Source organism: Pinus tabuliformis, chromosome 2_1 (assembly GCF_031772625.1).
Source record: "Pinus tabuliformis cultivar Carrire ecotype Pingquan chromosome 2_1, CPIR1, whole genome shotgun sequence".
NCBI classification, from domain to species: Eukaryota; Viridiplantae; Streptophyta; class Pinopsida; order Pinales; family Pinaceae; genus Pinus; species Pinus tabuliformis.
Genome location: NC_142299.1, coordinates 803,833,948 through 803,859,496, shown reverse-complemented (window position 1 = coordinate 803,859,496; position 25,549 = coordinate 803,833,948). Strand labels below are relative to the sequence as shown.

Below are 25,549 nucleotides of genomic sequence, written 5' to 3'. Positions count from 1 at the left end.
GCAGATGCATAAAAGGAAATAGTTATGCTTGTATTCTCAAACAAATTGTCATAATTTGTAATCTTACAGGTGTGTTACATGTGTGTTATATATTATGATCGTGAGTTTCTAGATTACTATCTTTAGCTGATCAAATCCACTTTCTTAGAGCATGAATAGGCCTAATGGTTAAGAGAATGTGTTTCCTCCTAAGAGGTCACAAGTTCAAAAACCAGAAGGGGTTAGAGTAGGTATGCCTTTGTAGACATAATAATCAAATCGTTTTGTGGAGGTGGGTCTCTTGTCCCACAAACAAGGGGGTCTCATACACCAATTTGGTGTCTGGCTTGGCTACGACCTTAAAATTGGATAATAATAATAATTAGGATATAGATTGATAGAAATTCATAATCTATAAGGGTGAAAGCATGGAGCTGGGTTACACTTTTTGGCAAGAGAGGGCACGTTTGGGTGGAAAAAATGATTGCTCGATTGAGCCCTTTTTAAGCGCTAGATCGAGCCGTTTGAGCACTTTAACAATGTAACCCAATGTTATTTAGGAGTTCGATTTAGCCATGTCTTTGCGGCAGTCAAATGAAGGAGATTGGGTTTTGGATTTATTTTCTCGCTCAGGTAAGTTTTATTATATGGAATTCAATTTCAATATGTTATTTATTAATTTATATGTCATTGTACTAATTTACTTCATTATTTCTTTTGTGCTTGATAATTAGGTACAACACTAACATGTTGCCTTCAAAAAGGAAGAAATTGCATTGCCATTGAAAAAGATCCAATACAGTGCAATTTTATTTAGCAAAGAAATAATGCTCTTCAATTTCTTCCAAATGCAATGAAAGAAATTGGGTTGAAGAAAGGGGACTTTAGTGAATAATGTGTGGAGAAAAAGGCAAAGGAACCCCAACCACCATTACACGGAATGATTGGAAAGACATACATTGGGAGATTCGCAGACATCAAAGTTCCATTAGAGGAGGAAAGTGAGCAAAATGAAGCAGAAAATATTGTGGAAGAAGACAATGATGAAACTCCAGAGGACAAAGAGTTTGGATTACGTGACATTGTTGATTAAATTTAAGTTATGCTTGGAAATCAAGCTCATTTTTGGAAACTATTAATTAGTTATACTTGTAATGTTTTGACTTTGACATTTTATGAGAAGAATAAGCACTCAATTAAGGTTGTTATGTGTTCAATATTTGTATTATGTGATTTTTGCAATCATTTTTATGTTAATCATTATTTTTTGGAAAAAAACAGTGATTATTATTATTTTTTGACATGAAATTCATAAAAAAAAAACTATTATTTAACCATTTTTAGTTAAATTTTTCCTATAAAAATTGTGATTTTGACATGTCATCTCTAGCAAAAAATTACAAAAAATTATCAAAACGTGTAGTTTTTTAGTTATATTTATGTTAAAAATGGTTATTTTTTTGTCAATTGTTAAAAATTATTGTTTTTTAGAGACAATTATTTCATTTGGATTGAAATATTAATTAACGATGTATAAATATGTAGAATATCGAAAATTCAAAATATCGACCTTCTTTAAATATGCAAAACAATAAAAACCTCACTACAAAAAATTAAAATAAAAACAAGAAAATATGAAGAAGACCACTTCAAAAATTATTAAATCTAGAAAATAATTATTTACATTTCATACATTAGAAAATTTAAAGTCAAAAAATAGGTCTTTTAAAAAAATGGCCTGATGCAGAATTACCACTTTTTAAAATCAGCATGAAAATCACTACCATTCTAAAACGTATGTACATAAAAAAATGTAAAGTTCCAAAAACTATGCTCTAAAAAAGACGTGTGTTCTGCATCACCCCTTTTCAAAATTGAGTCACTTTTTTGCTATCTCTACAAAACGGGTAACAGTATCAGTTCCCGTTTCAAAGTTTACATTGTTCTAACCATCCGGATAATATCATCCACATAATCATCACCAATGCCATCGCCATCCTCATCATCATCGTCTCTGAAATATGATGTAATCTAAACATAGTTTGTATCATCATCTTCGTGGTCATTCCCTGTAGCATTCTGGAAAAAAAATCAATATTAAATGTTAGTACTAATTATATAGCACAATGCATATTTTCATTACAATGATAACCATAAAATGAGGTAGGACACAATAACATTTAATAATACTAAAAAATAAAATAAAGATATGGTTTAAGATATATTGAAGATCCAACTGAGATTACACTTGTAATTGACGTTAAGTAGTAGAAGCATTTTTTTAATGCATATGAAGTAGGTACCCATTTGTTCTTCATATTATATTGTGAATGTTTCTTATGATGTCCATGAACGATTGGTAAATTAAGAGTTACTAGAAGCTTTATTTCAAATTACAATTGTAATTTAGATTAGAAATAGAAGAAATTTTAACAAAAAACGAATGTCACATGAAAAAGTAAATTGTTTTTAATGAAAAATAAGTCGCATACAATATGAAAATCACATGAAATATTGAGTTTTTTTTAATGCATGTAATTTTCTCTATGATAAAATGGATCCTAATGTTCGTTCAAGAACAAATGCTCACAAATAATTACTTCATTTTATCCATTATCATACTTAATCCATTATACCTAGTGACGACAATGATTCCATTCAAATTGTTTTAAACTCCCTAAATATAATGTAAAAGATAAAACTCCATTGACCACAACCTCGACCGCAACCCCCTCCCTTGCCTCATCCACCATCAGAGATAATGAACTTGGATTTATGCCCACTATAGAAACCCCTCCCTTGTCTCGTGTCTACCATAAGAGACATTGAACTTGGAATTAAGAGTACTCATGTTTTCTTTGCTCTAATTAATCTCCAAGGAATCAAAACTTGATCAATATATCAAGGACTCTATTAAGGAATATATATATCACAAGTGAAGCTCAATAGGCTTTGCCAAAAGAGTGTGAAATAACACTTATCTCTGTGTTATGAAATAACTCGAGTGAGTGGAATGAATGGTGGGAAACACTTATCAAGGTAAGGAATATTTTTTGTCTGTCCTTATTTCTATTACTATTTTTGCTTCTTAGAATGGAGGGAAGTGTTTAAAACAAATCTAAAAATTATTTTAAATTATATATATATATATATATATATATATATATAAATTGCTTATGTTTTAGTTTTTTTTAATATATATTTAGTTTTAGTATTTTTTTTATTTTCTAAGAAAATATATTTAGTTTTTGGTATTTGTTTTTTATAACAAAAATTATATTTTGTTTTTATAAAAATGGATTTTAAACATTCCATTCATGCTAAATTTGTGATTTTATGATAGAAGTTTAAATTATATATAAAAAAGTAACTTAATGCCATGTGTTGTGTCACTGAGATGGGTATTATACATCTCTTCCTTGCTAAGTTATAGAATGTGCTTGGGTTTTCTTAATGCAATAAAATTAATTATGCTCTTCATTATATCTTGAGATGTTCAACTTGCACCTAATAAAACAATAAAGTTAAAATATGTTTTCCTTTGTCATTTGTAGATCTTTGTCCCCATTAATCTTGGTATTAATAGATTAATTGTCTTATGGTGGCCTTGAGTGGTCACTCCCATTAGTTTCAAGATTTTTAGTTTTCTGTTAGTGACGTTTCTTAGGCTTGATAACATGTTATTTAATTTATGAAAATGTGTTATTGTCCATAATATTATTAAATATCAATATTAAATATGTTGGTTTTGAGCATGGTTTAGCAAAAAATTCCCAAAAGGTTTATAGATTGTATTTTATAATGTAATGATTCATTGCTTGATGAAATTGTTTTGGATTTTTTTTAATGATTCATTGATTGATGAAATTGTTATGGATATTTTTTTTTAGTATATTAACTTGTATGTGATAAAGTCAAAAGTCACCTCTTTTTTAGATTTTCATTGGTCAATTTCCCTTAAGGCCATCAAGTTCACCATTTGGTCCTAGGTTAAGGAAATATAGGAGTCATGAAGTGGCATTGTCCAAGCACTTAAATCTTGAAACATGTTTTTTTAGTCACATTATACTTTCTTTCTGTATAAATTCTCCATGAAAATAGTCTCATGGAACATGAGGGGCCTCAATAGTAAAGGAAAAGCAAAGACTCCTAAAAGAAAAATGGTATGCAAAGCACCCATCAATAACGTTGATATAAGAAACAAAAATATTAAGTGAGGTTCTACCTCATATAATTAGCAAATGGGGGAGGAATTGCCAAGTAGTAGCTATTGATTCTTAGAGATACTTGGGTGGAACGGTTATTATTTGGAATATTCAGGACATCAAGGTTACCAATATGTTTACCTCTTTTCAAATAATGACAATACAATTTTAGTTAATTGACATCAAGGACTACTACCATGTATCCAATGTCTATGACTCCAATATCACAAATGGAAAACCTCTATTTCTCAATTCTATTTCTAGCACAAGTAATTTATAATCCCAATCTCCATGGATTATTGGGAGCGACTTCAATATTATCAAGTATTTGTGTGGTAATATCTTTTGGATTCATCGCATCTATGTTTTTTGTAATCGACATTCCGAACCAACCTCCCCGGTTCATCATCAGGATCAGATGAGTGAATAAGTCAGAGAATAATGAGGTAATAAATAGAGGAGAGGGTTGGGATAGGAATGTATGAAGCCAACAAGTTTGATAAAGCCATGAAACAGATTTTTAATTTATTGATTTTATTAATGTTTATTAAATTCTATTAATTTATTGATTTTTAATTTATATGATTTTATTTAATGTTTATTAAATTCTATTAATTATTGCTTAATATTTATATGCATTTTTGATCGCATGTTTATTAATATTATTATGACAATGAATTATTTTGGTTTAATGTTCTTGAATTTATGGAATTCTAATGGTTAGTTATTAAAATATCTTATTGTATTAGTGGTGTTGTTTTATTAAGATATTATGTGAATGTTGTTCATATTAAGATATTTTAATAACTAACCATTAGAATTCCATAAATTCAAGAACATTAAACCCAAAATAATTCATTATCATAATAATATTAATAAACATGCGATAAAAAATGCATACAAATATTAAGCAATAATTAATAGAATTTAATAAACATTAAATAAAATCATATAAATTAAAAATCAATAAATTAATAGAATTTAATAAACATTAATAAAATCAATAAATTAAAAATCTTTTTCATGGCTTTATCAAACTTGTCGGCTCCATACATTCCTATCCCAACCCTCTCCTCTTTTATTACCTCATTATTCTTTGAATTATTCACTCATCTGATCCTGACGATGAACCACAGAGGTTGGTTCGAAACGTCGATTACAAAAAATATAGATGCGATGAATCCGAAAGATATTACCACACAAAATACAGATCGCAGAAGTCTCAAATCTACAATTATCAAGTATCTTGAGGAAAAGAAAGGATGAATCAATATATTTACCAAGAGATTTTGAAAGCTATACCATTAAAGCCCTAAAGTAGTCTCCATTAAAGTTCTCAAGCAATGAGTCTCCAACCCACACATGTGGATCAATGAGATGTAATACATGTGTGTGTGGTGACTAACTTAATACATTGTTCTAATAACTCCACAAACTTAAGTATTTCACTCTGTCACATAAATTGACCGTAGTGTGACATAAGTAAACCAAGAGTAGACATGAAACCCTTAGGCAACAAACATTCCCTAGATCCTCAATTAGGTGCTTAAATGATGAAGTGAAAATGCAAGGGGAAAAGTCGACTTCATGATTTAACCATCACAAATATGTGATCAAGTGTGACTAGGAGTGTATATATTCATATGTTTTCCAAAGAGGGAGTGAATACATGAGTTACCATTCATTGGGCCTTATTTTTCTTTCTTTTGCTTTTTCTTATATATAGGACTTAGGGAATAAGGTTTTCATAAGTTTGGCATAACTCATAGATATAACATTTACATGAATTTTCACTTCAACCTTAGAGTTTAGACTTAGATAAATCACTATAGTGTATCTTTAATGATTTTTGCTTTCAATTTTTGATTTTCTTTCATCAAAAATGACAAAAGGGGAAATATTTTGCCACAAATATATGAATGTTTAATCATAAAGGCGTCATGTGATTAATTTTTTTAATGATGTTATTATCTATGAAAATGATGGGTATTCTTGAGAAAAAATTATGCTTGTGGATGTCTCCTCCTTGGTTGAGAGGGAGTGAGTGTGGACACCATATTATCCATGTGTCATGTACTATGACTAGGACTAACAGTCGTAAGCCTAGTAAAGACACCAGTAGGGAGAATGGTGGATTGGATAAACATCTGGGACCAATATTCTTTGAGAATTCATACTTTGACTAGGACTAACTGCCATAAGTAAAGTACATTAATCCAAGATAAGAATAGTCATGAGGATCGACATTTCCTGGTGTCAAATATTATGACAGTGGATTAGGAAATGATCATGTGAGGACATACCTGGTGAACATCCTGGTGGGGTAAGTGCCTAGAGAGGCAGTGGTGTCCAAATTTATGCCTCCCAACATTGTGCTCTGATCTAATGGAGAGATAGAACTTGTTAGTCAAGGCCTTGCTATTTTGACAATGTTGGCTATGATGATGTAAATCATCATTGATGCTTATCAATCCAGATCCCTTCTTATATGAATATTTCAACTTGAGAGTACTTTTTTGTCTCATTATGAGTACCTCCCTAGTTTAGAGGGAGTGTCATCATCTTCATTATCGTCATCATCACCACCATCATCGTCATCATTATTGTCATCATTGCATTATCGTCATAATCACCATTCATGTCATCATCATCATCATCATTATGGACATTTTCGTCAATTGTTCATAATTATAGGTGTCGTAAGAAATATCATCAACCCAAAAAATGTTACGAGTGCTCGAAAAGGGTTGTTAGGACACATGATATATGTAAGAGAAATAACAACTTTATTTTTGAGAGATGATTGATGATCATCATCATCACTACCATTATCATCGTCATTATAATTTTCATCATCCCCATCATCATAATTAATGTAATTTATATCATCATTGTTGTCATCTTCGTCATGAACATCATAATCATCATTCATGCCATTATTGTTGTTGATGACGACCAAAATGAAAATAATGATATTGGTGATCAGATGATGATGACTTGGAAGACGATGCAAAATATAATGATTATGATTATGACCATGGAAACAGTTAAAAATTGGGAAGATTGGCCAAGGTAATTAGTATCGTCATCATCATTGTCATTATAACCTCCATCGTCTTTATAATCATTTTCATTCTCATAATAATCACAATCATGTCATCGTCATCATTTTCATTATCATCATCGTCATAATTATTGACATTGTCATCAGTTGTTCATAATTGTCAATTTCATAAGAAATACCATCAATGTAAAAAAATATGATGAGTGTTGTAAAAGGGATGTAAAAGTGAACAAAAAAAATGGGGGCAACTATAGACGTAAAATTGGATGAAGAGTGGACACAACATAATTAGATGCAAAACAAGACAGAAAAATTGACATAAAAGTGGATGAAAAAGTAGATGCAATAGTTTATGCAAACTTGAACACAAAATAGGATGCAAACATAGATGAAAAAGTGGAATAAAACATGGGTGTAACAGTAGGCATAAAACTTAGCATGAATTGTGGTGAAACAAATGTGGATACAAAAATGAACGCAAAAAAGGAGACAAACTTGGATGAAAAAAGAAGGAAAATTTGGATGCAAAAAGGGATGTAAACATGGACCAAACATGGGTACAATAATGGACACAAAAGGATATGCAAAATTGGACGCATCAGAAGTGGATGTAAGAGTAGATGCAAAATGGGATGCTAAAAACATAAACAATATTTGATGCAAACCTGGACACAAAAGAGGATGCAAATGTGGATGAAAAAGTGGAATAAAATGTGGGTTTCAATGATAGGCACAAGATATGGCACAAAAAAGTGGATGTAATAATAGACATAAAAAAAGATGAAAATTTAGATGCAAGTCAAGATGAAATAAGGGATGTAAAAGCGGATGAAAACATGGGTGCAACAGGAGAAATAAAATTGAATGCAATGGAAGTAGATGAAAAATAAGATACAAAATACACAAAAGTGGATGCAAAAATAGATGCAATATTTGATGCAAAAGAGGATACGAAGATGGATACAAAATTGGAAGCAAACATGGGTACAACAGTAAGTACAAAACATGGCACAAATTTTCTCACATCAAAAGTGGATGTAATAATAGATGCAAAAAAATAATAAATGAAGATGCAAAAGGGGATGCAAAATAAGATGCAAAAATGGATGTGAAAGTGGACGTAAACATGGGTGCAACAATGGATGCAAAATATGATGCAAAATTAGATGCAATATGAGACACAAAACCTAATGCAAATATTGATGCAAAAGTGGATACAAAAAGGGATGCAAAAACATATGTAAAAGTAGATGAAAACCTAGATGTATATGAGGATGCAATCGTGGATGCAAATTTAGAAGCAAAAATGGGTGCAAAGGGAGTTGCAAACTAGGTGCAAATTATGGCACAATAAAATTGGATGCAATAGTGGACACAATAATAGATGAAAAAGAGGATGCAAAACAAGTTGTAAAAGTGGATGCAACAAAAGTAGATACAAAATTAGATGCAAAATTAAACACTAACCTCGATGCCAAACATGGCGCAAAGGGTATGCAAAAAATGATGCAAAAATGATTCTAAAATGATGTAAAAGAGGATGCAAGATATTATGCAAAAGTTCATGCAAGTGTAGGCACAAAAAGTGGATGCAATAGAGGATGAAAAAGTTGGTGAAACAAAATTAGGTGCCAAACTTGATGCAAAACTTGGTGCAAAGGATGGCACAAAACTTAGCATAAAACCTGGCATAAAACCTGGTGTAAAATCTGGTGCAAAACCTATTACAATACCTGGTGCTAAACTTGGTGTAAGACTTGGTGCAAAACGCGGTGCAAACTTTGCATCATTTTTTGCACCATATTTGATAAGTGAACACAAATAGCACCAAAAATGGGCTCTAGAAACAAAAAAGGAAGCAAAAAGGGACGTTAATCACATGGTTTCATTGTAGTGAAAAGTTCTTCTACTTCTTTCTTTAAACCATCAAACTCTGTAATATGTAGCAAAGTTTATAATCTTGTGAACAACAATGGTATATAGCTTGGTCATATAAGTAAATATAAGGTTAAACATACATATCAAATGCAATGGCAAAACGAATATGATAATTGAAATTGAATGAAAAAAGAATTGTGAAAAAGAATCATTGTACCTGTTAATTTATACAAAAATGAATATAAGCATTTATACATAAAATAATGGAGGATTCATGCTTCCCACTACAGGTTGATCAAAATATAGGGTGGACTCATTTTAAAATCCAATTCTCAAGTTGGGTCAGATGGTTGTTATCTAGGATTGTTTTGATGGCAGTCATCCCTCACTTGTTCCATGTTTTGAAAAAAATGTTTGATTTGTACTATCATCGCATTAATATCATCTTGTGATTTCCTGGTTATCACTACTTCTACAAGATTTCTACAAGCAGCTATAGGGTCGCCTCCTAATCATGTCAAATTAGGTAGTTTCTCAACTCAGAAAGGCATGACAATATCCACTGCTTCTTGATTACTGATCATATTCCACAACCCATCTAATGCCAAAATTAAAAACTCGCAATCAAATATTATTTCAATCTTTCTAGTCTCTGGTTCAGCCGTTATCCATTATTTCATGTGTGAGTTGTCTATGGTAGTAGAAACAGCTAGAGACCCCTGAACTTGCCAAACATCGTGGCAGAGGTCCACAATTCTGCCCAAATTCTCTATCCGTTGTGGCTCATCCTCTCTTCCAGGTTGATGATCACATGTAAGGGATTCATAAGCTCCATTTATGCTAATAACTACTTGACAATCCCCAGGACTGGAAACCACCAAGTTACCATTTATAACCAGAGTAGTTACATACGCAGTACCAACGTATACATTCTGCTTCAAAAACTTTGCATCTATTTTTCGGTACCCAGCTCTAACAACCTCTTCAATAATGTTCTCTGTTTCATATCCCATGCGCAACACAACATCCGCAATATTGTGCCTAATATTTTCGGCATTGAAATCTATGTTAGACTCAAAGGGCAACAACAGAGCATGTCACAATCATAGACAATAGTGATAAAACAACAAAACTAGAGAATGTAACACATTATCTATCAGAATGAAATCATACTTGACATTCTAAGAGAGGCCTTGGCCTTGGCTTGCATTCCTTAGGCATAGGAAAATAAAAAATTATAGAGGGAGAAGGAGCGTCTAGAATCCTGCATGTGATTCAAATGAAGATCTAGAAATCAATTGCAGGTTGGTATGTTCGACGTGGGTGTGGCGATGATGGCTGAAGATGACAAAGTGTCGGGGAGTCAACATCAGCAGTCGGCACCGACGTCTTCAATGTGGATTTACGTTTACCATTTTCCCACTTGAAGCCAAATGAAGAATCATGAATCAAGTCACACCGAGTCCTACCAAAACTCTACATAACCCATGTTTGTTTCTTGGTAGAATGTATCTTTTCCAAGGATAATTGTCCTTCCTCCAACACATGTCAGATCTAATGGTACCTTAAGTCAATGTGCTTGTTTTTTTTAGTGAAAGCCTGGGTTTTTCGCCAAGTGAATAACACTCTGACAATCACAATATAGCACATACTTGTCTTGCTTTATTCCTATCTCTCGTAGGAATCGCTACATCCACAACATCTCTTTACAAGCCTTTGTTGCAGCTATGTACTCTGCCTATGTTGTAGAGAGAGCTACTATTATTTGTAGCCTTGATACCCAAGATACTATTGCACCTACAAATGTATACAAATAACATGTAGTGGACTTTCTGGTGTCCATATCTCCAGTTATATCTGCATCGGTAAATCCTTTAATCACAGTCTCATTTTGACCAAAACATAAGCAATAATGGCTAGTACCCTTGAGATACCTCATAACCCATTTTACTTCTTGTCAATGTTGTTTTCCTGATTGGCAAGGACCGTTCTCATTACTCCCACTAAATATGCATTGTCTGGTCATGTACATACCATCGCATACATCAAGTTGCCAACTGCTGAAGCATAAGGAATTATGCCCATCTCTTCCTTCTCCTTGTCATCACTAGAACATAACTCAGTACTCAGCTTGAAGTGAGTTTCTAGGGGTGTACCAATTGGCTTGGCATCCTTCATATTAAACCTGTCAAGCACCTTCTTGATATTTTTTTTCTTGTGATAACCACAACCATTTGTTTTTCCTGTCATGCATGATCTTCATGCCCAATATCTGTTGTGTTGGACCCAAATCCCTCATTGCAAACTTGTTGCCCAAATCCTTCTTCAGCCTATTGATCATATTCTTATCATGCCCAACAATTAAGATGTCAATGTGAAGCTTTCCGAATGTTATGGCCATTGAAGACACCGAAGAAGGCTTGTTTGGGATCACCATGAACATTGAGAATTGCCTTGTGGGTGTCTTCCATCAATTCGCTGATCATTTTTGCTTGAAACCACATAATTAAGACCCTCCACATTGACCTCCATTGCCTTCTCTACTACTAAGAACAACAAATTTATGCCAGGAAACTGGGGCGGAATATCCAGCCTCTTTGGGCTTTTCCTCTTTAGTGGAGGCAAGGAGCACTTCCGAGCAATTGAACCATTCTCCTCTAGGACATTGACATAAAGAGATACCACCCTCATGACCGAGCTCTTTCTCTCGTCGCTCCACAAAAGATTCTTGCTTTTGTTAGTCAGCACAGGGCTCAACCCAGAGCCCATAAACGTGGCTTGGATTTCGTTGGTTCCGGGCGTATGGAACCACAATTCCAATGGGGACCTGCCCATACTTTAATTTGATAATCGCGTATAGAGGGGGACTTGCCCATACTTCAATGTCAGAATCACATATAGAGGGGGACCTGCAGGAGCCCAAGATGGAGGTAGAATTTAGTGCTACAAGGCAGGCCATGTTCACAATCTACCGATGTTGTTGCTACTATTGATGATGGTGGTGAAGCTTATTGTTGCCTTAGAAAACTGCAAGCAGGAGTAAATAAATTCCCCTTTTTGCATCTCTCTCTTTCTTTTGTTACATTTTAATTGAATTTCTCTTATAGAGGTCGTTAGATGCTCTTTGGATCATAGGCGCTCTACTGTGAGTGTTTATATTGCATTGAAGCATTGAAATCAAATATGAATTCGAGTTTTGTCGTTGGTCAACACCTCTGTATGTGAATTCACCATGTACACCTTACTTACAATTTGTGATACCAGGGAATACAATGAACACGATGTAATCCTTGTTACATTTCTTTAGTCAAGATAATGGAAGCACAGGGAAGGGCTTTGGCTGGGGGCAGACGCATCAATGGGATGTTGCAAGCGCTCCCCTTCTCGTCGTTAATAATTCAGAGGAGGGTCCCCCATCAAGGGTAGTTGTGTTGGAAGATTCCACATCATACCTTCCGTGTAATAGCCGTAGTGACCACATTTGTTTCACCCCTGTTTGATATATAAAAATTAATTAGATAACTACCGTTTGATATCTAAAAATAAAGTATATAACTAATTTATTTATATTTATATATTCGATTTGCATTGGGTTTTTCCTATTTTAGGTTAAAATTTAGTAGTTTCTTTTTTATATTTTAAGTACAAATTTTATGGAATAGAATGAAGGAGAAAATATAAAAAAGGAAATAAATTATCGCAAAAGATGTTCGAGCTAGAATCAAGTAACATAATCTCACCCAAATAAATTATCACAAAATATGTTAAATCTAGAATAAAATAACATAATTTCACTCATAGAAATCATTTCTTCCTTTCTGCATTAAAACAAAATTGATATCCACGTAACTTAAAAGAAAAAATAATCAAATTAAACAAATTTATTAAATTTAATGTTCACCATTTTATAACATTTGTAATTATAATTAATTTAGTTTATATTTATATATTCCATTTGTGTGGGTTTTCCTATTTTAATGTTAACAATTTTATAAGAGTTATAATTATAATTAATTTAGATTATATTCATGTATTGTATTTTTGTGGATTTTTCATATTTTAAATTTAAATTTAGGTATTTTTTAATATATTTACATTGTAAGGCGTTCTTTTTTGAGAATAACTCTCTCAGCTTCCTTTGAGAAGAACTCCTTCAACTACCACTTTTCACTCCTCTATATCGTTAGGTCTGTTGTTAGACAATTGAGAATTCTTCCACCGTTAGATCTCACTGTTTTAATTGTCAAGCGAATCTTGATTTGTGAAACCGCTCAACTTGTTATAACCCATGAACATATTATAGGTACTTTTTCAGCGGCCTTTTTGTTAACTTCCATTAATTTTTTTCTCTGGTTATATCTGCCATTAATTTTCCATTTCAAGAAGGTTCCAAGGCTTGAGGATTATGCTATTTTATCGGTATTTCAATTGGGTTTGTTTCATTTGCAGTTTTACTATCTCGGGGTATTCATCCATACGAAATGCATTGGTTTTTTTGTTAAATCCCTTTCGATGTTGTTTTCTAGTAATCTTTGCCATTAATTTCTTGGTTCTGATAGGTTCTAAAGCAAGAGGATTACTGTGTAATTTGGAGGTTTTTAAGGATAAATATGGGAAAGAGGAAGTCATCGAAGAATCCAACAGTTATGCAACAACAAGATCAACGTGGAGTGTCACATGTGAGTATATTCACAATTTTGTTTTTTGACATTCAAAACTTAAACCCACACGAAGCAGGTTTTGGACATTATCTTGGTGAACACAATAGCTAATATTTTTACTTTTTTCTAGCTTTTCATTGATGTTGGCAGTTGCAGCTTGAACTGAAAGTTTGTATCCCAGAATGTGGACTTCCTGAATGCGGGGATCGTATTTAAAGATTCAAGGTTAATACGATTCAAGGGGAGTGTAGAGGGAACACATCGGATTAAACTGGACTGACTATAAGGAAGGCAAGGCAGGCACTCAAGAATGCAAGAAATTGATTGTTTGAGTTGGTTTTCTTCTTTTTTGGTCAACTCAAGAATATTGCAAGAAATTTATTATTAGATTTGAATAATATCTTTGTATATTCTCAGAGGAAAATTTTATTGGTCATAATTAATTAATTATAAAAAACAATTATAAAATGATCTGAATTCAGTAGAAGCTTGTATGGCCCATAAGCTATTCCCCAAGAAAATAATTTAAACGTTATTTTATGTAAATAATGATTTAAACGTTACTCGATCTTATTTCCCAAGTCACGGGAAGCATATCTTATTCGAACATCTTAGTGAAGTAGATGGCACATTTACAATGAGCAAGAAAAGGGAAGTAAAGAAAATACTTTTAGCGTTACCCCTTACCCCTTTTCCGTAATTTTTTGTTAATTTATTAGTTCTATATATTCAAAAAAATGTTATTAGTATTACCTTTTATTTTTGGAGTAGTCTACAATGTGAATTTTCGGACATTCCGATCATCCGAAAAGCGCATTATTCCAGCCAGCCACCCCTCCACTTTACCATCACCTACATCCCCGTCACCTCGCCGAAATGCTACTCTGTTACCTCTGTCTCCGGCACCTCGCACGCCAACTGCCTGCTTTATCTTCACCAACCCCTCCAATGCATTAACGAGCTTATCTCAACCACACCAACTCTATTTGATTTTTCATGTGAAACGATGCATCCCCTGCTACCCCACCCTTTCCTAGACCCTGACCACTGAGCACACTACGGCATGAACCTTGCCCAGAGCACGACCACCAGAATTTCTGTTGCATCTGCTCAAGTCTTTAGCTACTCCATTAGGGATCGATCTCCCAAGTGGTTAATACGTGAATAATAGACTCAAGTTTGCTCGATGACAGAAAGGAAGCTCGACTTGCAAGGTGTCAAGGGAGAAATTGACAGATCACAGGGTATGTTCAACACCTCAGTTTGGTTTCCATAGATATACCAAAGATCAAATATGAATATTCAGAGAAGCCAAGACTAAATGATATCCCTCAAGAAATAAAAAAAATCTTCATTTGATATCATTCAATTGTATTATGATTCGACTTCATGTCAATTGCACACCCCATGACTTTAAAAACCAATTACTGTCTTGACCCTACCCCCGACCCCGCAATCCACTTCTATTCTTATTGACAGCGCTAACTTTTTACAGAAAAATGGTGGGTGGAAAACCCCACTCAGGAGTGTAGGTTTTAACCCCATACAGAAATTACCTGCATACAAACTCTAAGACACGGAAAATAAACAATGCGAGAGCATAACACATAAAACACATATACACAGAGATTTTCCCCTGGATCCCAAAACCATGACTACCAGCTTGATTTTTCATTATTTTCCTTTCAATGTTACAATACATATTTATACATTCTGAAGCATCCAATACCATGGACCGAAAAACCATCGTGTCCAAAACCATGGACTGAAAGCCATCACATCCAAAACCATGTGCGAAAAACATGCACAAAACCATAGGTAGGTCCGCCCAACCTAATATAGGGTCCAAAACCAAAATTTTTTGGGGCGCTGCCCTGGACCCCATAGAGTGGGTTTACTTGCACCCTTCAAACCCCCTGTGACTTCCCCCTGCCTATGCAATCGGCGCAACAAAGGGGGGGCTCTGCCCCCCTTCTAACCCCCGATTAACTACGTGGGCTAGTCGTGGAAAGAATATAACACAACCGAACATTCTCCCACTTGTTGTTTTCTTTCCACAGGGGGCCACAAGAGAGCTTAGTCATTTATCCAGACTTGCGATGCCCATTGTTTCTCTACACCAAGGGAACTTCTCAGAGCTCACAGATTTTGTCAATGCATCTGCAATATTCTTCAAAGTTTCCACCTTTACCAGCAACACCTTTTTGTCTTCTTTCATAGCCCTCACAAAGTGATACTGAACATCAATGTGCTTTGTCTTTGAATGATATGCTGGGTTCTTTTCCAAGAAAATTGCACTTTGGTTGTCACAGTCTATCCTTATAGCTCCCTGTACTAACCCCATACTTGAACACAATCTCTGCAACCAAACTGCTTCCTTGCTTGCATGAGTGGCTGCCATGTATTATGCCTCTATAGTTGATAGTGCCACTACAGATTGTTTCTTACTCATCCAACTGACTGCACCTCCAAATAGGTTAAACACATACCCACTTTTAGATCTTCTCTGATCCAGATTTCTAGCCCAGTTTGCATCAACAAAGACATGAATATCCAACACTCTATCTAATCCTTGTCTTCCTTGGTAGCAAAAACATAATCACTAGTGCCACACAAATACCTAAAAACCCGCTTCACTGTTGTCCAGTGCTCCTTCACTGGTTTTGACATAAACCTACTCAACACTCCCACTGCATGTGCAATCTCTGGTCTAATACAGACCATCGCATACATCAGGCTGCCGACTGCACTTGCATATGGAAAACGGGACATGTCCTCTTCCTCTTCTTGTGTCTTGGAACACTGTTCAATAGATAACTTTACACCTACAGGAATAGGAACCTTCACTAGTTTACTATCCTGCATAATAAACCTCTGCAATATTGTCTCGACATACTTCCTCTGGTTTAACCAGAGCTTCCTCTTTGTCTGATCTCTTTTAATTTCCATGCCCAAATTATTGTTTGCAGCACCAAGATCTTTCATGTCGAATTTGGAGGACAATTGGGTCTTCAAATCCTAGATAATTTTTTTGTCATTTCCAACCAGCAACATATCATACACATACAAGACTAGATAAATAACACGGTCACCAATTAATTTAAAATACACACAGTGATATGCTTTCCTTTTGGTGAAGCCAAGTCCCCGTATAAATGTATCAAATTTCTGATACCACATCCTTGGTGACTGTTTTAACCCATACAGAGACTTTTTTAACTTGCATACCAGTTCTTTCTTACCCTTCGCCGCAAAGCCTTCAGGTTGCTTCATGTAGATCTCTTCTTCCAGATCCCCGTGAAGAAATGTTGTCTTCACATCCATCTGTTCTACCTCAAAATCAAAAGCATCAGCAACAGATAAAAGTAGTCTAATAGAAGCTACCTTGGAACCAAGAGAAAAAATATCACCAAAATCAAATCCTGACACATGGGAATAACCTTTTTCCACTAACCGAGCTTTGTATTTCTCCACCTTTCCTTCTGCATTTATCTTCTTCTTGAACACCCATTTGCTGCCAATGGGTTTCCCTCTAGCTGGCAACTCCACCAGATCTCAAGCCTCATTTTTGTGCAAAGATGCCATTTCATCAACCATGGCCTCTTTCCAGAGTTTTCCATCCTCTGAATCTACTGCTACCTTCACAGTTCTGGGATCATCATCACTAATAGATAAAGAAAAAATTGAACAGAAAGCAGATGGACTATGCCTTTCTGGCTGCCTTCTTTCTCGAACTGATCTTCCCACACCCAGAGTTTGTGGCTCTTCATATTCTAATTCCTCCTCTGCTGTAGAGTCTAATTCTTCCTCCTGTATCTCAAACTCTATCTTCTCAGGTTCCTTTGGTTGGACTTCATGTTTAATAACATCTTTTACCTCTCTGAACACCACATCTCGGCTGTACACAACCTTCCTTGTTACTAGGTTCCAAAGCTTATAACCCTTTAAACCATCCTTATACCCAATAAAGATGCACTTTTCAGATTTACTATCCAACTTGGTTTGTTTCTCCTTTGGAACATGTACATATGCATCACATCCAAATACCCTCGGATTTGAAAGAGAGGGTTTCTTACCAGTCCATGCCTCTTGTGGAGTCTTATCCTCCAACGCTGATGAAGGTGATCTATTGACCAGGTAACATGTTGTATCCACCACCTCTGCCCAAAATTCTTGTCCTAACCCGGCACCACTGATTATGCTTCTTGCCCTTTCCATCAACGTCTTGTTCATTCTTTCTGCAACTCCATTTTGTTGAGGTGTATATGGAGTAGTCTTCTACTGTGCTATACCACACTTCTTATAGAATTCTTCAAATTCCTTACTGCAAAACTCTCCACCGTTATCTGTCCTCATCACCTTTATCTTTTTCTCTATTTGGTTTTCCACCAGAGCCTTAAATTCTTCATACCTGTCAAAGACTTCATATTTCTTCTTAAGGAAATATATCCATGTATTCCTTGAAAATTCATCTATAAATGATACATAGTACACAGACTTACCCAGTGATGGATCCTTCACAGGTCCAAACACATCACTATGCACAAGCTCTAATATATGTTTCGCCCTCTTACCACCAGAGCAGAAACTCACCCAATTCTGCTTCCCATATACACAATTTTCACAGAAATAAAAATCGAGAGAGCTATTACTCATGCATTCTACCATACCTTTACCATGAAGTATTCGAAGGCCCTTCTCTCCAATATGTCCAAGCCTTTGATGCCACAGAATGGTCTTCTCTCCAGAGACCACTAAATTTTCTGCTCCACTTTCAGGAACCACAGAACTGTTGCACCCATCAACAATAGTGCTACCTTGTAGCTTGTATAGAGTTCCAATCCGAACTCCCACATCAATACCAGTGCTCCCCAAACCATCTTGCAGGTATCCTTCTCAAACATTGTTTTTACACCTGCATCATCCAGCTTGCTTACAAAAATAAGATTTCTGGCCAATGCAGGAATATGTAGAACACCCGGAAGTGTTCTAACCCTTCCACCTTGCAACTTCAACTTTACTTTCTTGCGACCAATGATTCTAGCCTTCTCGTCATCCCACAAGAAGACATCACCACCATCATATTTCTCATACTTGCAGAACCACTCTCTATGGGGAGTGAAGTGAAAGGATGCACCTGAGTCAATCAACCATGCCTCGTGATCTACATGTGTACTTGAAGAAGCCAAGTACACATCCCCACCTTCATCTAAGGTGGTTTTCGCCTCTGCAGAAGGAGCATCATCAGATCCATTTCCTTTATCAGGAGCTTTAGATTTACTGTCCCTTTTGTAGTGCCCTTCCTTTCTGCATTTCCAGCACACCACCTTTACAGGTTTTCTTGGAGATTTAGATCTACCTCTAGATTCAGATCTCCCACTCGATGACTTATTTTTGTTTCTGTTCTGGGACCGTCCTCATACAGACAAGGCATCACCATTCTGGCTCTCCATATTTTCCATCTCATCTCCTCCGTCAGCAAGGATGAGACTATTTCATCAAACTGCAAGGCAGTTGGATTGCTACCTATTGCAATAACTAGACTATCCCACGAATCTGGTAGAGAACACAACAAACTAATGAACTTATCTTCATCTGAAATTTTAATATCAACAGACGATAACTGACTTACCATAGTATTAAACGCATTTAGACGATCTGTCACCGAGTCTCCATCTTTCATCCTCAGGTTATACAGCTTTTTCCGTAGGAATAGTTTATTCTCCAGAGACTTAGATTGGTACAAAGTCCCTAACTTGTCCCACAAAGCCTTCATCATAGCTTCCCCTGATACATTCAGCAATACTAAATCTGAGACACACAATCGTATTGTGCTCTTTGCCTTCTGATCCAACTTCTTCCATTCTTCATCAAACACTCTCGTTGGTTTAGTACCCGGATCTACTGCGATCCACTAATCTTTATCCACCAATAGATCCTCCATCTTGATTTTCCATAACTCAAAACTCTGACCATTAAATTTCTCAATCTCTATCTTTCCACTGCTCGCCATCTTCTTTCACCACCAGAATTGATCCCGTAGATCTCCCACTGAACAGTGTCTACCATAGGCCCGAGCGAAACCCCTCAACAACAAAGGTGTCCCCTTGAAGCCAAAACAGCTCTGATACAAAATGTAAGTTTTAACCCTGTACAGAAATTACCTGCATACGAATTGTAAAACACAGAAAATAAACAATGCGAGAGAATAACACATAAAACACATATACACAGAGATTTTCCCCTGGATCCCAAAATCGGGACTACCAGCTTGATTTTTCATTATTTTCCTTTCAATGTTACAATACATATTTATACATGCCGAAGCATCTAATACCATGGACCAAAAAACCATCACATCTAAAACTCCCCCCACTACGCAATCAGTGTAAAGAAGGGGGGGCTCTGCCCCCCTTCTAACCCCCGGTTAACTACGTGGGCTAGTCATGGAAAGAATATAACACAACCCAACAAGGAGTCGTTAATCAAGGACTTGCATAGAGTTGAATGTCGTTTTCGGTATATATTTTACGGGGCACTTTTTTTCTCCTTTTTTTGACTTGGAGTTGCAAATACACAAACTAGAGACAACTTCAATCAAAGTCAAACAAAGTGTCCTATTCATACAATCCTTTACAAAGATTCATGGTAGTTTAAATAACGATATAATTTGAAGAAGAAAGTCCACAATGTGTATTTTTGACACATAGTGGATTTCTTTCATGGAGAGAATTGTAAATAGTTGGTGCAGCCATGGCTAAATTTATGAATTAAGGAAGAAGCCCTCAAAACAAAAGAGATTGCAGAAAAGATGCTTGAAGTTTAATATTTTGCAGGTGCTCGAAAATGTATATTTAAGACTCAACAACTCTTTCTTGGGCTTCAAAATATTTCCCAGATGGTTACTGTCAGTGATGTGCACTGCGTTGCTTAAGAAAAGACAAATGGATATGATATGGATTGGTATGGTATCCTGTAGTTGGAAGCAACAATAGATGATCCTCTAATTAAAAAGTAGTATAGAAAGCTTGCTCTGATCTTTCACCCTGATAAGAACAAATTTTGTGGGGTAGAGATAACTTTCAAGCTCATTGGATAAGCCATGACAATCCTATCAGATCAGATAAATCGTATGTTGCATGATAAAATGAGGAAAGTTGTGAATGCCATAAATACTCACTTTTATGGAATGCCAAAACACACACAACCAAGTGCCAAAATGCACCAACAAATACAGGTCTAACTTTCTAGACTGTATGTTCCTTTTGTACAATATAGTACCAGGACATGACAACAACTGAAGATAAATACCTTCCCTGCCAAAATTTCCAGAGGCCATTTATTGCCAAGGAAATTATTTTTGCTCCAGGTAGTGGAGAAAACACAGTAGGCATAACTTGAAGACCAAAATCTGGGTAAGTGCACAAGTGACAATGCCTTTTAAAACTAGGGTATCTGCCAGCAAGGTTCATATGGATATTCAAATATTATTGTGGATTGGTAAAGAGCCATTATGGACCAAATCCTGGAAATAAAGACCAGTTTTCATTTGATTTCCTTTATAAAGAAAGATGCAGTAATTTCGATTGATGGTGGCCCTGATTTCTTCGTCAACTTTTCAAATCATGATAAATTGGATAGAAAGCATATGGAATTATTGAACTTTGGAACCTTCATATTGAAAAATTTGTAATGGAGATGAATGCCTGTATAAACAAATAATCTCGAGGAAGAAGTCAGATCTAAATCTAAAACTCCTTTAAGCCTGAAATGAGTTGCACATAATTTGTCATTAATTCTTGTTCCTAATTAAATGTTTTTGAGACTTTAGGTCACTTCTATACTTGAAAATGACAGCAGTTGGAGGCAGTGGAAATCAATATTTTCATTAATACCTAAGGTAGACTTTTGTATATTGTTTATGAATAAGCGATTTTGAATTTAGTCAAATCTGGTGTTCATAAAGAGATTTATATGGAATTTGATTAACTTGTATGCCAGTTCTTGAATTTAAAGTTTACTTTAACAAACCAATAGCTAAGATAGTTGAAAAAGTAATTGATTTCACCACTATTTTGTATTCAAACTATCAATCATAACCCAGCACTATGCAGATTGAAACATAAGGCAAAGTCTCCATGATGATTGAATACACACTGAAAATATCAAACACAGTTATATATTGGGTTCTCTGCTATGGAGATTGCAGAGGCTAAGCTGATGAATTTATAGAGGCATTAATTCACAGGGCAGTCATGAAAAATATAAACATCACAAGGGAATTATTTGAGGGTGCACTGATTTAGCATGTAAAACAAGGACACTTGCCATGTCGTAGGGGCGACCAGCGGCTGACCCTTAATCAAGTAGCCAAGTCGTGTGGGGGAGTCCCAGAAGTAACAGTGTTTGATGTTCCATGCTTTTAGTGTGGTCGTTTCCCCTCGAAGAGGATTGCGAAGAGCTGGACTTAAAGGGCTGCCAGGTCGCAAGACCGGCAAGCGTGAGCTGGGCCATTTTCCCCAAAATAACTCCAAGGCTTGTTCAAAATTGACTTGCATGCTGGAAGTGGCATCAATGACTTGGTGGCCATTTTCATCAATTTCTTGGTGTACAGATCTGCAACTTCTTATTCTTGCGGAGTTTATGCATTTTTCGAGTTGACAACCAAAATTTTGCAGATCCCATTTCCAGATTTTTTTGGTGGTAAAAATAGGAATTCTATATTTACTTGATATTGATGGAAACACTACACAATTAATTCCAAGGGCCTCCTAGTTTTCTGTATCCATTTTCTCGTATTTCCTTGTGAACCTGTAATTAATCTTTGAATCATATTAGCATGATCATGCCCTGGCACAGTTAAATGGACAACCAATAAAGGAAAAGGAAAATGAGGAGATGATGACACTAAGAATCAAGAGATATGTGAATTTTTTGGCTGGCTAGTAAGAACCGAATGTTGTTCATCTATTGAATAAGGAAAGAACATGAGAGCTCCACTCTCTGTGTGAGAAAAAATGGAAGAGATCAAGGAAAAATTTTAGAGTAAAATGAATAATGATATATTGACGGATATGGAAACTAAGATATGCAACTGAAACATGAACACTAGGAATCTTAGGGCCATTATTTTCAAAGGCCATTTATTGCCAAGGAAATTATTTTTTCTCCAGGTAGTGGAGCAAACACAGTAGGCATAATTTGAAGACCAAAATCTGGGTAAGTGCACAAGTGACAGTGCCTTTTAAAACTAGGGTATTTGGCAGCAAGTTTCATATGGAGTTTCAAATATTATTGTGGATTTGGTAAAGAGCTATTATGGACCATATCCTGGGAATAAAAACCAATTTTCATTTGCTTTCCTTTATAAAGAAAGATGCAGTAATTTAGATTGATGGTGGCCCTCATTTCTTCGTCAAATTTTCAAATCATGATAAATGGGATAGAAAACATATGTAATTCTTGAACTTTGAAACCTTCATATTGGAAAGTTTGTAATGGGGATGAATGCATGTATAAACAAATAATCTCGAGGAAGAAGTCAAATCTAAATCTAAAACTCCTTTAAGCTCGGAATGAGTTGCACATATCTGAAGTTGACAAGGGATGCCCTATAGATATTGTAGTGAACAAGAAGTGTTGTAGTTACAAGAGAAATTTTCTATAGTTTACTAGGGAAAGACTATATCTTTTCAAAATCAATGAATAAATTTTCATTGATTCATGTTCCTAATTAAAGGTTTTCGAGACTTTAGGTCACTTCTATACTTGAAACTAACAGCAGTTGGAGGCAAAGGAAATCAATATTTTCGTTAATACCCGAGGCAGACTTTTGTATATTGTTTATGAATAAGCAATTTTGAATTTAGTCAAATCTGGTGTTCATAAAGAGTTTTATATGCAAGTGTCCAAACTTTAGTGAATGAGTTTACAGATCGCGAGCATATAATATGCCAATTTTTAAAAGTATGGAGATATGTTCTTCATTGGAAAAATCATACAATTGCAGTGAAACTTGTTAGTTCTAGAAATATTTGTGAGGATACTACGTCTTGCAAAACATGAAAATGTATTCTAAATAGATTTAGATTTTACAATTGAAAAAGGTCTCTTGAAGATTACATAGGTAAAAACAAACTCCAGTTTCATAGTGACTAGTTGAAAATATCCTAGCATAATATCAGTAGTGATGAGACACCTGTAACCAAAAATCTAAGATTTCTAGAAGAGAAATCAATGGGTAGATATTTCAATCAAAGAAAAATGAAAAAATTCCCAAATTTTAAGGCAAAAATAAGCAGTCAAAGGATGAGATGTGAGTTAACGAGTAAGCGGAGTATTGCAAGGTAGAGGATCAACAGAATAAAAATTGTTTGTAGATTTAAAAGCAGATTGAAAGACAGATTTGAAACATAAGATCAACAATCAAAAGGAAGATTTTTCTTTGTGGAGAATCAACAGACATAGCAAAAGAGCAGTTAGCAGGTCTTTAGGGAGTATTCAATAATTTCATATTTCAAGGAGGTAGACCCAGATTTCAAGCAGTGGTTAGGTAGACCCAGAAATATGACCACTGAGATTATATGTTTATACGATTCTATCCATTTTGATATTTTGTCAAAGTGTTGGTTTACATACTGTTGTAGGTGACTATTTGAGCTTTTATCTGCAATTAGGAAGGTATAGTGAACATATATGCCAAAGAGACTTCAATATAACACAAAATAACATAAAATCCATATGGTAGCAAGATTTTTGAACATGCCAAGATCACTTGTAGTAAAGATGAGAATACACATACCATTGATAACCCATGGGGCAGCCAACAATTGTGGGATAGATTGAGAAATATCAACAAGCAAATAAGATATATATGACTACATATAAGTGTTGCCTTAATTAAGATAAAATATCAATAGTATCAACACCTTCCACATGGACAATGTATACATATATGTCACCTTAAAATGTTTGAATTTTCCCAGAAATTATGTACAGGTCCAGCAACTTGTTTCAGTGTAGACACATGAATTTTATTTTAGAAAATACCACAAAAGAACTCCATTTTGAAGAAATATGAGCATGCATAGCAATAGCCATTAATAAATGTATTGGTAAAGTTGATTTATTTTTAAACCAAAAAAAAAAAAAAGTGTTGTCAAAGAGACACATCTTCAAGTCTACATATACCATACATATCAGGTACTTCCCTTTTATATAAGAAGTGCTTCAAGTGCAAGAGGCATTGCAGTCTTTGTTGTATATAATGATTTATTGCATTCTGTCATGTGAAATTGTCATTATAAAAAAAGTGTTGGAAATTACCCAATGAAGAAAGAGAAGACAAGCTCATAATCAAATATGCAAGTACTTGATTATTGGACCATTGAAACACTTTATTTATATAGAAAACATGAAGTACATGTATATACTTGCAACTTATCACAAGTTGGAACAATTTCAAACCCTAGCTAGGGAAACCAAGAAAACCGTAACAACCAACTCCGCATATATAAGAATCACACCTAACAAAAGTTGGTCACTACACCAAGAATCCTCAACAACCTAGCATCATCAATTGTAGTGACATTCATGACACGAATGCTGGTATGTGGGAGATTAAAGAAGAAGAAGCTGCATTTTCTCTCACAACTTGTTTGAGAAGCCTACAAGTTGGTTAACCTTTATGTCTTTTCCTCATCCCTGCTGGTTTATTCTGTGTCCTAGTTCAATATGCAAACATTCAGACACCACATTAACAA

General features: G+C 34.9%; 1 pseudogene; it reads right to left on the bottom strand.

Moving 5' to 3' along the window:
• Positions 1-9,797: 9,797 nt before the first annotated feature.
• On the bottom strand, positions 9,798-10,139 carry LOC149203014 (putative protein phosphatase 2C 2 pseudogene; annotated as a pseudogene).
• Positions 10,140-25,549: the final 15,410 nt, after the last annotated feature.